Source organism: Leptodactylus fuscus, chromosome 5 (genome assembly GCF_031893055.1).
Source record: "Leptodactylus fuscus isolate aLepFus1 chromosome 5, aLepFus1.hap2, whole genome shotgun sequence".
In the NCBI taxonomy this organism is placed as follows: Eukaryota; Metazoa; Chordata; class Amphibia; order Anura; family Leptodactylidae; genus Leptodactylus; species Leptodactylus fuscus.
The window spans coordinates 218494795-218510200 of record NC_134269.1 but is presented as its reverse complement, the minus strand read 5'-3'; positions in this window follow the sequence as shown (position 1 = coordinate 218510200).

The window sequence follows — 15406 nt, the reverse complement described above, 5'->3', positions numbered from 1 at the left end:
GATGGACTTCTAATATTGTAGGCTCATTACCTTGAGGAGGGTGAGGACAACAGATTTTAGTAATGGCCAGTACTGTGCAAAAGTTCTAGTTAGGTCGCAAAGGTAATCTAAATCCCATTGATATTTGGGGTGGCCTTAGGTTTTTGCCTTCTTGGTACTTGGAGATTTTGAAGGAACTTGACAGGGAAGTTATTCCCACCATATTGAAGATTTAAGCCCAGATCCTCTATGAACGAAGCAGTGGCCCCGTGGCGAACTTTTGACATAGCCCCCTCCAACCAATGCCCAAGACCCCGACCCCAAAGTATAATAATCGGAGACCTAGGGGGATACCAACATAAAAACTGCTGTTACTTACCTCTCCCTGGCTCCGCTGTACTCCACAGTGGTGTTGGCTATCTTCAATGATGTCCGGGATGTCACATGACTCGGTGGACCTAACAGAAGAAGGCCCAAAGCCTGCCCGGAGCCCAGACAGGTAAGTAACAGTGTTTTTTTTCAATGTACCCTTACCTCTCCTGGGCCTCCGATCATTATACTCAGGGGTCTGAAAAGAAGCCTGCGTATTTCTTACCGATCCTGGCCACTGCCAGGATCGATAAGTGAATAGGGCCCGTTAACGGCCTATTAAGAAAAATAGTTATGCCACTGGATGTAGGGAATATCCTGTACAAACTTTCCAACTCCATATAGAACTTATTGGTGATGACTAGGGCACCATGGACACTTTCTATTCCAATCTGAACACAAATGATTCTCAGTTAGATCCTTAATAGTAGGTTACCTTGGGTGGATGACCAAGGCAATGATAGCTAAAGACCGGGAAGAGTCGGGGAATTGGATCCAGGATTGGTTAGAAACAGTTGGGTTTAATATGAGAGCCAATGTGTATACTTTTACCCATGGGACATTGCCTGTGAGTAAAGTAGACCAGTTGGGTCTCCTCGGTGAGAAGTGACCACCAGGGTGCCCTTTTAGAATTAAAATAGAAGCATGCTGGGAATCTGTCTAAGGCCCAGTTTACATCTGTGTTCGGGTTTTCGTTTAGGGACCCTTTCAAATGGAAACCTAAGTCACATAAAAAAAGGGCAGACCCCATAGACTATAATTGGGTCCATGTGGTGTCCGTTCAGTTTCTGCATGAAAAATAGTCTGTATGGTGCCAAAGAAAATTCTTACCAAGGTAATTCCCAAATAACCAACAACAATTTTCCAAGGCTACAAAGTATAAACTGTAAAAGTTATGGCTCCTCGGAATACTGTCTTCTGGTCCCAAGACACCAAGTCTGTCATTATTATACAGTATAAGTCTCATTGTGGACAGATTCCATCCTTCTATCCAATTGCTGGTGAAGAACTCTGCTCCGTTGGCTAGAATTCCTAATGTACGATGCATTTATCTGCTGTGTAATGGATACAGAATACGTCGCGCATTCGCAGCCCCTCGGATGATAAATAGAAGTTTCTCCAAAGATTTAAGAATGCTGCTCTTTAGAATATGGGTCTTGAAAGCGAGCGGCTTTACTTTGTACACCCTGCATCTCTTCTCCGCTATTAAGAGCTGGCACCTATTCTGCCAACGATATCAATTGTGACGGGAAGTGAACGAGATGTCCAATAAAAAAAAGCACATTCGCAACATAATTCGCAATTCACAGCTCCATCATCCGATGGCCGAGCGCCAAGATTCTCACGTCATGAATCTGATACTTTTTATACATTGTTGACATATTTATGCAGATCGATTTGCATGTTCCGCGAATTGGCTTCGGGGGATTTTTTCCCTTAACTTTACGCAACGTGAGGAAGAGAGAAGAAAGAAGTATGGAAATGATAAAAGGATCCCGAGGTTTGATCTTTGGTTAAAAGATTTTGATGAGAAAATGTTGGGTGGGAGACGGAAAAAAAGCAAATATGTTTATAGATCAAGGAGCTAATGGAGGCTTTGAACTGAAATTGAAAAGAAATAGAACGTGAGATAAATCCATCACCTGAAGCTCATCCGGTGGAGTGGAAGGGTTTAGGTGGTGCCATCATTCGTTCCCGTCCTTGTCGAGGTTTCCCACAAATGGAAAGATACATTGTAATAGGTTTCTTTTTGTTGTTATTGTTTTAAGCGATGCATATGAAAGAGGGATTTGGAAAGTGGGGAGGATATATTGATCCGAAGAGCGTTCTTGAAGAAGTTTTGGAGGAGTGTGCTAGGAATGTCAACTAAAAGATCAATTTAACGCATACATTTGATGCCAGTTTTGTTCTAATACATTGGAAACATGTAGCAAATCTGCCAGGCATTACTTGGAGTCCCGCACGCTCCTGTGAAGCCGGAGAGCGCTAATGAATTAAAGAGTCTTCTCCTTACCCAGATATCATTCCTCACCTGCCTTGAACAAGGGATTTTCTCCTTAGCTATTCCTATTGTTTTATTTTCGATGGTTCCGTGTACTTTTTCGCTTTTAGTTTCGCAAGAACAGAGTTTGGAACACAAACACCTTGAAGTTATTCTGTGGATCCGTCCAAGGTAAAAAGTATCAGAGTTTTGTTTAAAAGTAAGAGAGTGAACTGCATGTAAGGCAATAAGTAAAAGTACAATAGAATAGAGGAATATCTGGAGAAGGTTCAGCTGAATGTGTGGCCCCAATACATCCTTAGTCTATGAAGTTACATAGGATAGCTGACACCTACTTAGTATTAGGCATCTGGGACATACAGATCCCTGGCGTGCAAGTGATCACCACTATTAACTTTATCTCCACCCTCAGGATGCAGATATAGTTGAAATGTATTCCTTTTCATAGGCTATAGATTGTGTTAGGCGTGCACCCTATAAGATACCAGGACCAGGGGTCGACATACCATTGGTGTAACCTATGTAACTGCACAGGGATCCAGTAGGTCAGTGGGCCCTATGGCCTTCACATCAGCTTTCTACTGTCTATTAGATCATGGGTAAATGAGTAAACTAGTGGATGTTATTGATGGAGAGACCTGGGGGCGCTTCATGTCAAGATATTGGAAAAGAAGGAGCCCATGGCTGTTCTTGCACGGGAACCTTCAGCAGTCTGTGTCCACCCGAACTAGGACATTACACAATGAGGGAGAATCACTCAGCAAAAGTTGCCACAAAACTGCCTATGGTGTCGGGCACCGCATTTATCTGCTATGTAAGAGCCATTTAAGACATATTTACAATGGGAATAAGAAGGGGGATGGTAAAGGGGTGTAGATGATGAGAAAGTAGGTGTGACCACAATGCAACACAGTGTCCAAAAAAAAAGCACCAAAATTGTGATGCATTTTTTTGTCATAACCTAAGCGAAATAATAAATGGTGTAAATGTCGATTAGACAGTATTAGACACATCAATAACTATAAACTCAGATAGTATTAATAAATCTGCCCCAGTAAGTTAGTGCCCCAGTGCAGATGGTGCTATGTCCAGTGCAGATGGTGCTATGTCCAGTGTAGATGGTGCTATGTCCAGTGTAGATGGTGCCATGTCTAGTGCAGATGGTGCTGTGTCCAGTGCAGATGGTGCTATGTCCAGTGTAGATGGTGCTGTGTCCAGTGCAGATGGTGCTATGTCCAGTGTAGATGGTGCCATGTCCAGTGTAGATGTTGCTATGTCCAGTGTAGATGGTGCTATGTCCAGTGTAGATGGTGCTGTGTCCAGTGCAGATGGTGCTATGTCCAGTGTAGATGGTGCCATGTCCAGTGCAGATGGTGCTATGTTCAGTGTAGATTGTGCTAGGTCCAGTGTAAATGGTGCTATGTCTGGTGCTGATGGTGCTATGTCCAGTGTAGATGGTGCCATGTCCAGTGTAGATGGTGCTATGTCCAGTGCAGATGGTACTGTGTCCAATGCAGATGGTACTATGTCCAGTGTAGATGGTGCTATGTCCAGTGTAGATGGTGCTATGTCCAGTGCAGATGGTGCCATGTCCAGTGCAGATGGTGCTATGTCCAATGCAGATGGTACTATGTCCAGTGTAGATGGTGCTATGTCCAGTGTAGATGGTGCTGTGCCCAGTGCAGATGGTGCCATCTCCAGTGTAGATGTTGCTATGTCCAGTGTAGATGGTGCTATATCCAGTGCAGATGGTACTATGTTCAGTGTAGATTGTGCTAGGTCCAGTGTAAATGGTGCTATGTCTGGTGCAGATGGTGCTATGTCCGTTGCAGATGGTGCTATGTCCAGTGCAGATGGTGCTATGTCCGGTGCAGATGGTACTGTGTCCAGTGTAGATGTTGCTATGTCCAGTGTAGATGGTGCTATGTCCAGTGTAGATGGTGCTATATCCAGTGTAGATTGTGCTAGGTCCAGTGTAGATGGTGCTATATCCAGTGCAGATGGTGCTATATCCAGTGTAGATGGTGCTATGTTCAGTGTAGATTGTGCTAGGTCCAGTGTAAATGGTGCTATGTCTGGTGCAGATGGTGCTATGTCCAGTGTAGATGGTGCTATGTCCAGTGTAAATGGTGCTATGTCTGGTGCAGATGGTGCCATGTCCAGTGTAGATGGTGCTATGTCTAGTGTAAATGGTGCTATGTCCAGTGTAGATGGTGCTATGTCTGGTGCAGATGGTGCTATGTCCAGTGTAGATGGTGCTATGCCTAGTGTAAATGGTGCTATGTCCAGTGTAGATGGTGCTATGTCCAGTGCAGATGGTGCTGTGTCCAGTGTAGATGGTGCTATGTCCAGTGTAGATTGTGCTAGGTCCAGTGTAAATGGTGCTATGTCTGGTGCAGATGGTGCTATGTCCGTTGCAGATGGTACTGTGTCCAATGCAGATGGTGCTATGTCCAGCGTAGATGTTGCTATGTCCAGTGTAGATGGTGCCATGTCCAGTGCAGATGGTGCTATGTCCAGTGTAGATGGTGCTATATCCAGTGCAGATGGTGCTATGCCCAGTGTAGATGGTGCTATGTCCAGTGCAGATGGTGCTATGCCCAGTGTAGATGGTGCTATGTCTGGTGCAGATGGTGCTATATCCAGTGCAGATGGTGCTATGTCCAGTGTAGATGGTGCTATGTCCAGTGTAGATGGTGCTATGTCCAGTGTAGATGGTGCTATGTCCAGTGTAAATGGTGCTATGTCCAGTGTAAATGGTGCTATGTCCAGTGTAGATGGTGCTATGTCCAGTGCAGATGGTGCTATGTCCAGTGTAGATGGTGCTATGTCCAGTGCAGATGGTGCTATGCCCAGTGTAGATGGTGCTATGTCCAGTGCAGATGTTGCTATGTCCAGTGTAGATGGTGCTATGTCCAGTGCAGATGGTGCTGTGCCCAGTGCAGATGTTGCTATGTCCAGTGTAGATGGTGCTATGTCCAGTGTAAATGGTGCTATGTCCAGTGTAAATGGTGCTATGTCCAGTGCAGATGGTGCTGTGTCCAGTGCAGATGGTGCTATGCCCAGTGCAGATGTTGCTATGTCCAGTGTAGATGGTGCTATGTCCAGTGTAGATGGTGCTATGTCCAGTGTAGATGGTGCTATGTCCAGTGTAAATGGTGCTATGTCCAGTGTAAATGGTGCTATGTCCAGTGTAAATGGTGCTATGTCCAGTGCAGATGGTGCTGTGTCCAGTGTAGATGGTGCTATGTCCAGTGTAGATGGTGCTATGTCTGGTGCAGATGGTGCTATGTCCAGTGCAGATGGTGCTATGTCCAGTGCAGATGGTACTGTGTCCAGTCCAAACGGTGCCATGTCTGATACAGATGGTGCTATGTCCAGTGCAGATGGTGCTATGTCCAGTGTAGATGGTGCTGTGTCCAGTGCAGATGGTGCTATGTCCAGTGTAGATGGTGCTATGTCCAGTGTAGATGGTGCTATGTCCAGTGTAAATGGTGCTATGTCCAGTGTAAATGGTGCTATGTCCAGTGTAGATGGTGCTATGTCCAGTGTAGATGGTGCTATGTCTGGTGCAGATGGTGCTATGTCCAGTGCAGATGGTGCTGTGCCCAATGCAGATGTTGCTATGTCCAGTGTAGATGGTGCTATGTCCAGTGCAGATGGTGCTATGTCCAGTGTAGATGGTGCTATGTCCAGTGTAGATGGTGCTATGTCCAGTGTAGATGGTGCTATGTCCAGTGTAGATGGTGCTATGTCCAGTGTAGATGGTGCTATGTCCAGTGTAGATGGTGCTATGTCCAGTGTAGATGGTGCTATGTCCAGTGTAGATGGTGCTGTGCCCAGTGCAGATGGTGCTGTGTCCAGTGCAGATGGTGCTGTGTCCAGTGCAGATGGTGTTATGTCCAGTGCAGATGGTGCTGTGTCCAGTGTAGATGGTGCTATGTCCAGTGCAGATGGTGCTGTGCCCAGTGTAGATGGTGCTGTGCCCAGTGCAGATGGTGCTGTGTCCAGTGCAGATGGTGCTATGTCCAGTGCAGATGGTGCTATGTCCAGTGTAGATGGTGCTATGTCCAGTGTAGATGGTGCTGTGCCCAGTGCAGATGGTGCTGTGTCCAGTGCAGATGGTGTTATGTCCAGTGCAGATGGTGCTATGTCCAGTGTAGATGGTGCTATGTCCAGTGTAGATGGTGCTGTGCCCAGTGCAGATGGTGCTGTGTCCAGTGCAGATGGTGTTATGTCCAGTGCAGATGGTGTTATGTCCAGTGCAGATGGTGTTATGCCACATCTTCATGGCTCCTGCATGCCAGGCTATGTCAGATCCTACAGAACAAGGGTTGATCTTCGTATTGCCGCTGTTCTAGCGAATTCATCAAAACATAGATTTTTCAAACCAGATTTAATGACATATTAATCAAACATATCAAAGAGTTACAATCAAATTATTCAATCCCAGCTGCAAATTAGGTTATTAGCAGAATTTACAAATCGGTTTCTCCAAAATTCATAAATGCAACAAACGCGCCGCGGCGCCCTCACGGAGGGGATCGGGAGCTCCTCTGTTAGAGGCAATCGTCTTGTAAAATATAAGTCAATTTAACAGAACATAAAGTCCAAACATTACAGAGCGGAACAGAGAACGGAGAAGAAGAATAGAAGAACACAATGACGCCGGCCAATATTGTCCTAATAACACGGGGCGATCGGGTGTCGGGCTCACCGCTACTTATCTAGAGAAAGATTCCTCGCCAACGAAAGCTTTGTACGGAGAAGTCAGAGAACAATCGCCTTTTGGTTATTATTACAATTTATTTAGATTCGGGTCAGCGAAAGTCAGACGCAACATAAATAATGGAGACGCCGGAACCCCAGGCATCATAAATTGTGTAAGCCAGGGGTGACCTTAATAAGGGGGCAGAAAGGAAAGGTCTAGAACATCAGAGATGGTGGAAGGAGAGGACTGACATGACCATCGGAAGATACCGCAGAGATGGCGGAGGCCGGTTTCTTTGCAGATATCTACTTTTTGCCATTCTATAGGGTTAATACGGAATTTGGCAACGCACAATAAGATGACGGACAAACATTGATCTTTGGACTCATGTACAAGACAAAGGGAAGATTTATTAGGACAATTTTCTGGTGTGGAAAGTTGCAAATTTTTTTTATGCAAATTGGAATTTTGTGCAAATCGTTTATGATTTTATATTTCTTGCACTGCTTTCCAGAAAAGGAGGCGGGGCAAGGGTATTCAGGGGCAGGTAATATCCTCTCCTGGTGCTCCATCTAGTGGACGAGCCTCACTTTTAATAACGCCAGTCTTCATTCTTCTGCCCCATTGAATGCAAAGTAAGAAATGTCTAAAATTTACCAAATTTGCAACACCAAGGTTTTTCATGTTATGGCACCAAATATTCAACTCCACAGACAATAGCTATGAGAAGTGGAACCTGATTAGAGAGTTGCACTTTATTTATCTCACCAGTTGCCCCCTATTGGCTGTCACATCAATTGCAGCATCCTACAACACCTGCAATCTCTTAGTTTTTAGTACGGTTCATTTCGGTTCTCATCTATTCTAAACAGTATGATATAGTTAATGCAATATCTTCTAATCCTTGGTATAGCAATAAGAGCAGCAGGAGAAGCGACAACTCCTGGTGCAATGTGTGTATGGGCGCAGCGGAGAACGGTGCGTTGTATACGGGCCGCGCTGAGCCTTCATTTCCTCAGCTTGTGACTGCACAAGCAATTATAAGGTAAAGGACGCTTTATAAGACTCATTGGACCCGTGTTCATATGGGATGAAATTAAAACCTTGGTGACTACTACTCCTTAGTGCCTATAACAATAAAAACCAGACACCTCAAGTGTGGTATAAGTGGGGTAGGCCACAGCTTTATTATAAATCAATAACAAATAGTAAATAACCCATGAACTGAATGTGCAACAAGTAAAAACAAGAACCGTCCATGCCCCACCTCGTGGTTTTCTTCCATCTCCTCCCGAATGCTCCGCTGCGACCCAGCGAGCATGTAGGTCAATCTTCCTTTTCTCTTGGGCATGGACACCCCCGCCATCCAAACAGGCAGTGTACCGCACCCTCCCTACACCTGCCTGTTGGCCCCCCCACTCAAAAGAACCAAGGCCCGCTCGAGGCCATCCTGAAGCCCAGAGAGGAAAATGTCAGTCCCGATAGGATTAAGGTGCACTCCATCATTCATCAACAAACGTGCATTGTCGCCCTCCAGATCAACATGCCTCACTGCTACACCCCCTAATGACCGGACAAATTTAGAAAACCCTGATATTCATTTCATCAGGTCGGGCCTAATGTAGGACCTGAAGCAATCGGATCTCCAGCGCCCCAAGCGCTTCACAGCTTCGTCGCCCAAACCGCAAGCATCGGCCGTTGTAGCGGCTCCTATGCGAAACGAGTGGGTGCCGAAGTCCCGAGGCTCCAAACCCACAGCAACCAAACACGCACGAAAAACAGACAAGAATTGAAAGCGAGTGAGTGGCGAACCAGTCTCATGCAACAAAAAGACGTCCCCCGAGGAGCGCCTAGCGATATACTCCTTTACCAGAGCCACGGGGCAAAACTCGGTCCCCGTACACCCGATCGTGACCCACGTCCCCCGCCCGAAAACATCCGTTTTCGAGCGGCGAAGACAGATCCTAATCTCAGTATCTGAAGCCACGACATCACCCGAACCCAAACTCCTGGGTCTAGACTTACTGGGGCTGACTAATTCCCCTATACGAAGGGCCGCGAAAAAGGCTAATGCAAAAGCGGCCCTAAACAAGGCTAACTCATACCCGTCCTGACACACCACCGCCAAAGCTCCCATCAAACGACTTAACAAACTAAAGGAGACTGGCCTGCGCCGATCTCCCCCAGGCTTCTCTTTTTTCCACCCCTTCAAAACCTGTCTAATCGCAAAGTGTTTTGTAATATCAAAACGCCCAAACAATTTTAACATAAACGCCACCCCGGCTAATTCTTTAACTACCACGCAATAGGACAGACCCTGCCTCCGTAACTTAGCTAAAAACTCCAAGGATACATCCAACAGCGTCGGGGCGTCCGCGGGTACAGCTCCGCCAGACACAGACAACCAAAGGACCCATGCACTGTAGTGACTCTTCCAAGTAGATGCAGAAACCGACCCACGGATAAGCTCTAGCAGCTGTTCCCTACCAGGCTCCACAAGGAATCTGGGCAACTCCAGCCCTCCGGTCTCGCCGACGGATGCAGGGCACGGAAGACCTGAAAACGTGAGCGAGACAAAGCGTCAGCCATCTCATTCCGCACCCCGGGGACATGACGCGCCTTAAACCAGATGTTACGTTGCAAACAAATCAATACCAAATGCCGAAGTAGCGCCAAAACCGGGGGAGAGGAAGAAGATTGGCTATTGATAACCTGCACTACTGAAAGATTATCACACCAGAAAACTATCCTACGGTTGGACATCCTATCACCCCAAAGCTCTACCGCGGCCACAATCGGGAAAAAACTCCAACAAGGCCATGTTCCTAACCAAGCCCGTCTCGAACCACAGTAGTGGCCAAGACCCCCTACACCATTCATCCCCGAATATGGCCGCGAAACCGTCACCACCAGCCGCATCCGTAAACAACGAAAGCTCAGTATTGGTCACCTCACCCCGCTGACAGACCGCCCGACCGTTAAAATTAGAAAGAAAAATACTCCAAACGCGCAGATCCTCCTTAAGAGGACGCGTAACGCGAATAAAAAGATCGGGCTGTAACACGCCCTTAGTCGCCAGCGACAGCCGACGGCAAAAGGCGCGACCCATGGGCAGAACCCCGCAGGCGAATGTCAAGAGGCCGAGGAGACACTGCATCTGGTGTAACATAACTTTTTTTTTTTTTTTTTTTTTTTTTTGCCAAAAGAAAATCCCCAACCAAGCGTAGAAGACGGCCGAGCTTATCAGGCGGGAGCCAGAACACCATCTCGACCGAATCTATCTCAATACCCAAGAACGACAGCCGAATAGAAGGACCTTCCGTCTTCTCGGCTGAAAGGGGGACACCGAGCCGGGACATCAAGGACCGAAATGTAGCCAACAAATAAGCGCAAACGGGCGAACCCCCTGGACCAACAAACAAGAAATCGTCGAGATAGCGCAAGACTGATGGGATGCCTGTCTCGTAGCGCAAGGACCACTCCAAAAAGGAGCTAAACAACTCAAAGTAATAGCACGAGATGGAACATCCCATAGGCAGGCACGTGTCAACGAAAAAACTGTCTCTAACCCTACAACCTAACAAATGGAAACAGTCGGGGTGAACAGGAAGCAACCGGAAAGCCGATTCAATATCGGACTTAGCTAAAAGAGCACCCGGACTTGCCCGCCCACAAAGAAAACGGCCCTGTCGAAGGAGGTGTACGACACCGCCGCATCCTCCTTCGAGATGCCGACGTTAACCGATGACCCTGGAGGGTAAGAGAGGTGATGTATGAGCCGAAACTTACCCGCCTCCTTTTTAGGGACCAAACCCAAAGGGGAGACCCTTAAATTCGGCAGCGGTGGATCGGAAAAGGGGCCGGCCATCCGGCCCAACATCACCTCCTTCATTACCTTTTCCCAAGCCATATCCTCGTTATCCCTGACCGACTTTAAATTAGGAGAAAGAAACATAACCGAAGAAGGGGCATGGGGGATATAGAAACCCAAAGAGAAACCCTCAAGAAGCAGGCTTGCCTCCCGCCTCCTAGGGTAATGCACGAGCCACTGTTCCAGCAGCCGCACGTTCACCGGTGTTCTCTGCGGTGCCGGCAGCACCCAGCTTGCCACCCTGCCGGTTACGGCGGAAGCAGCGCAAGGCCGAGTGCGACCCACCACAAATGGAACACTCGTGCCGGAAACGACAGGAAGAGTGGAAACGGCAGTGGCCCTCGTTGTAGAGCCAGCACGATCCACTCTGTCGCCGTGTCGTCGCCGCGGGCTGTTGCCCCGCACCGGCGGCACCGGGCAGAATTGGCCGCTGGGGGCGTTGGGAAAGGATCAACTGGATCCAAACGTCGGTAGCCTTAGAGGCCCAACCGACGGCAGGAGTCAAAGCCAAGCGGCGACGATACTCCTCATCGTATCGAACCCCCGTGTAATTTATAAGCACTATAGACAGTGTCCATGTAGACGAAGAGCTCAGGGCCCTTTGTCGGAGAAGCCTGGCATGTGATGTAAGCCAGAGTGGCGAAAGCCTGCAGCCAAATGCCGAAGGTCTCGGCCACCCTCTGCTTGCGAACAGATCCCTTCTCGAAAGTCCGTTCCTTATCGACGGCAATATGGTCTGCCGACAATAAGGACCAGATATCCACAAACTCCCCTTTAACTATCCCCTAAGCTCCGCTGGGACATGAGTCCCTAACGGGGCAACCCCAGAAAACATAGTGTCCCGGAGCATACAACTGGAAGCTAAATCAACGGCCGGGGCGGGAGCAACCCCCCCGGGTGTAGCAGCGGACACAGTGTCCTTCGTAACTTGGGAACTCTCCGAGACCTCTAGCAAATGCCTAAGGAAAGAGGATAGGTCCTGACCAGGTGTAAGTGTAGATGTGACGTGAGGTGCCCAAGCCGGACGGCAGGCGTACTCACCAGGTTGCGGCCCTGGAGGGGCCGGAAGAGGCGCAGTCTGGACGGGAGCGGTTGGTAGAGGCTGTAACCCCGGACGTTGTAGGCCAGATGACGAAGATGTAGCCCTCTCCGGACGAACTTCTGACGGAGATCCCCGACGACTCTCTTGGTGTGAAGAAGAAGGACGCGACCCATCCCGCAGCCTTCGGTCCTGACGGCTGTAGCTCCGCCTCGACCTGGAGGTCGAACGACTGCGCGGGGTGCGACGTCTGGCGTGGCTCTTGCGACTGCGATAGCTCGACCTGCTGCCATGTCGTCTGGAAGAATCCAAGTGACGCCCACTGCTGCGGCGGTACCTGTCGTCTTCTGATAAGGAAGACTCGGAAAAAGAAGACACGTTAGAACGAGGGCGCGGGCCTCTGGAACCCCCTTCCCAACCCCCAACCCGTCTCGGGGCGCCGCTGTGAGGATGGGCCGATAAAGCGAGCTGAGGGACCCCTCGAACCCCATGACCCACCGCGCCAACCCCCAAAGGAACAGCGAACGCGGCCCTGGCGCGCGCAACGTCGTCAGCAGCAGCACTGGTAAATGTGGCAGCAGCAGGAAAAGGAGGAGGAGGAGGGGCAGCAGCAGCACCAACAGCAGCAGTAGTAGCAAAAGCAGTAGTGGTAGAGGCATTAGAAGCAGAAGCTGGACCTGTCTCTATGGCAACCCCCGAGGCCACGCCACCCTGAGACAGCCGAGCAGCCCGACCCCATACACTCACCTACACAGAGCCCTGCAGTGGAGAGGAAGCCCCCTCCCCCCTGCACACAGCCTGCAGCAGCCACAACAGACAGAAGAGCGTCCGGAGCTATCTCCTCTGAAGCTCCGGCTCGCATGGCGTTAAGCCCCGCCCCCTCACTTCCGGCAGGCGGCGCGTCAACGAACAGGAGAGGGGAAGCCGCTCCCACGGACATACCCGCCGCGGCCACCACAGAAGACCTCGTGGTGGCGGCCATGTTGGGCCCGCGCGAGCCGACCGCGAATGGCGCCGGGGACCCGCTCCAAACCCCCCCCCCCCCCCCCCCGGGTGCGCTGGGAAACACTGCCCGGTCTCTCACCTGGACCGACGCTGCCAGACGCCGACTGCCTGCCGCGAACCCGGGTCTCCCTCCGCCGCCTGGAGACACTGGCACCTCCGCGCGCCGGCGGGCTGGGGCTAAGCCGTGCCGGCGGGCGAGACACCCGCTGCGGCCGGCCATTCCTCCTGGAATAGGAGCCACCGTCCCCAGAATCACAAGTCTGCTGAAGGAGACTGAGCAGCCAGCCAGGGCCCTGGCTGGCCACCCTCTCACGCACCAAATTCTCCAAAGGGTCTGCCATTGCAGGTTCTGTTCCTCTCACCAAAGTACTGGTAGAAGGTGAGTAAACCCGCCTACGTGCCCCCTTTTATATGGACTTTACCAAACGTCACCAATATTTACCAAATAACCAGAAATCCAGCCAATGAGTCCAAAGCCCTTTCCTTATGCAGTCTAGGGCTATCTAATCTTACCATCCTGACATGTGCTACATACTGTATCCCTGCGAGATGTATCAGCACAGACATAAGGCATATTCTATAGGATCTAGAAGACGTCTTCTAGGTGTGGAAGATTCAGGATTCCAATTGGTTGTCGAATAAAGAGGAGAAGGGGTTCGGGGTGCAGATCAAAAGACGTCTCCTCCTGGAGGCCACTATGGGACATTATACTGTCTGGAGGCCACTATGGGACATTATACTGTCTGGAGGGGTCACTATGGGACATTATACTGTCTGGAGGCCACTATGGGACATTATACTGTCTTGAGGCTACTATGGGACAGTGTACTGTCTGTAGGCCACTATGAGACATTATACTGTCTGGAGGCCACTATGGGACATTATACTGTCTGGAGGCCACTATGGGACATTATACTGTCTGGAGGGGCCACTATGGGACATTATACTGTCTTGAGGCTACTATGGGACAGTGTACTGTCTGTAGGCCACTATGGGGCATTATACTGTCTGTAGGCCACTATGAGACATTATACTGTCTGGAGGCCACTATGGGACATTATACTGTCTGGAGGCCACTATGGGACATTATACTCTCTGGAGGCCACTATGGGACAGTATACTGTCTGGAGGGGCCACTATGGGACATTATACTGTCTTGAGGCTACTATGGGACAGTGTACTGTCTGTAGGCCACTATGAGACATTATACTGTCTGGAGGCCACTATGGGACATTATACTTTCTGGAGGCCACTATGGGACATTATACTCTCTGGAGGCCACTATTGGACAGTATACTGTCTGGAGGCCACTATGGGACATTATACTCGCTGGAGGCCACTATGGGACATTATACTGTCTGGAGGCCACTATGGGACATTATACTCGCTGGAGGCCACTATGGGACATTATACTCTCTGGAGGCCACTATGGGACAGTATACTGTCTGGAGGGGCCACTATGGGACATTATACTGTCTGGAGGCCACTATGGGACATTATACTCGCTGGAGGCCACTATGGGACAGTATACTGTCTGGAGGGGCCACTATGGGACATTTTACTGCCTGGAGGCCACTATGGGACATTATACTCTCTGGAGGCCGTTATGGGACATTACACTGTCAGGAGGCCACTGTGGGACATTACATTGCATGGAGGCCACTGTGGACATTATACTGTGTAGAGGGGCCGCTGTGGAACACTATAGTTGGTGAAGGGGTAAAATTTGCAAGAGAGCCCTATAATGTGCAATGTAATTTCCCAATCTCCTGATATGGGGCAGAGGGACCTTGTACCGTCTCAAGGATGTGAGTGCACCCTCTATACCGTGTAAGATTAAGCTCATCTACTCCATGGCAGCCGGGCTGAACATCTCCTTTATTTACATAGTGGACCATTTGCTGACTTTCCTGGTAATCCTCCTGCCGCGGCTTCTCGTCTCCTCGTACATGTGCTATTTTTATGGAACAGAACACACACAAGCTAAAGACAAGAAGCTATTGAATGTATTTGCGTTTTTAAGACTAATCCTTTAATGTAATGGCCCTGACAGTGTATAAACCATGGACGTAACTTCCTCGTTTAAAAAGCTTTAGCATACATTTGTAGGAGAGAAGACGCCAAAATGACTAAACCAATTTCACGTAACAGTAACAGAAGAAATTAAAACCAAGGCTTTCAGCTCCCATCTATGAAATATAGGATAATAACACCAAGAGCTTTCTGGAACAAACCAAACTAGGAGACATTTTTCAGGGGAATGCAGTGCACTTGGTGAAACAAAAGTAAAAAAATGGATCCGAGAACGCAACGCACAATGCGAGAAACCAGGGACAATGGAATGGGTTATTTTAAAGGGAACCTGTCCCATTGTGCATGCAGCGGGGAGTATGTTATAGGGAAGGAGTGGGAAAGCTGCCATAGCAGAAA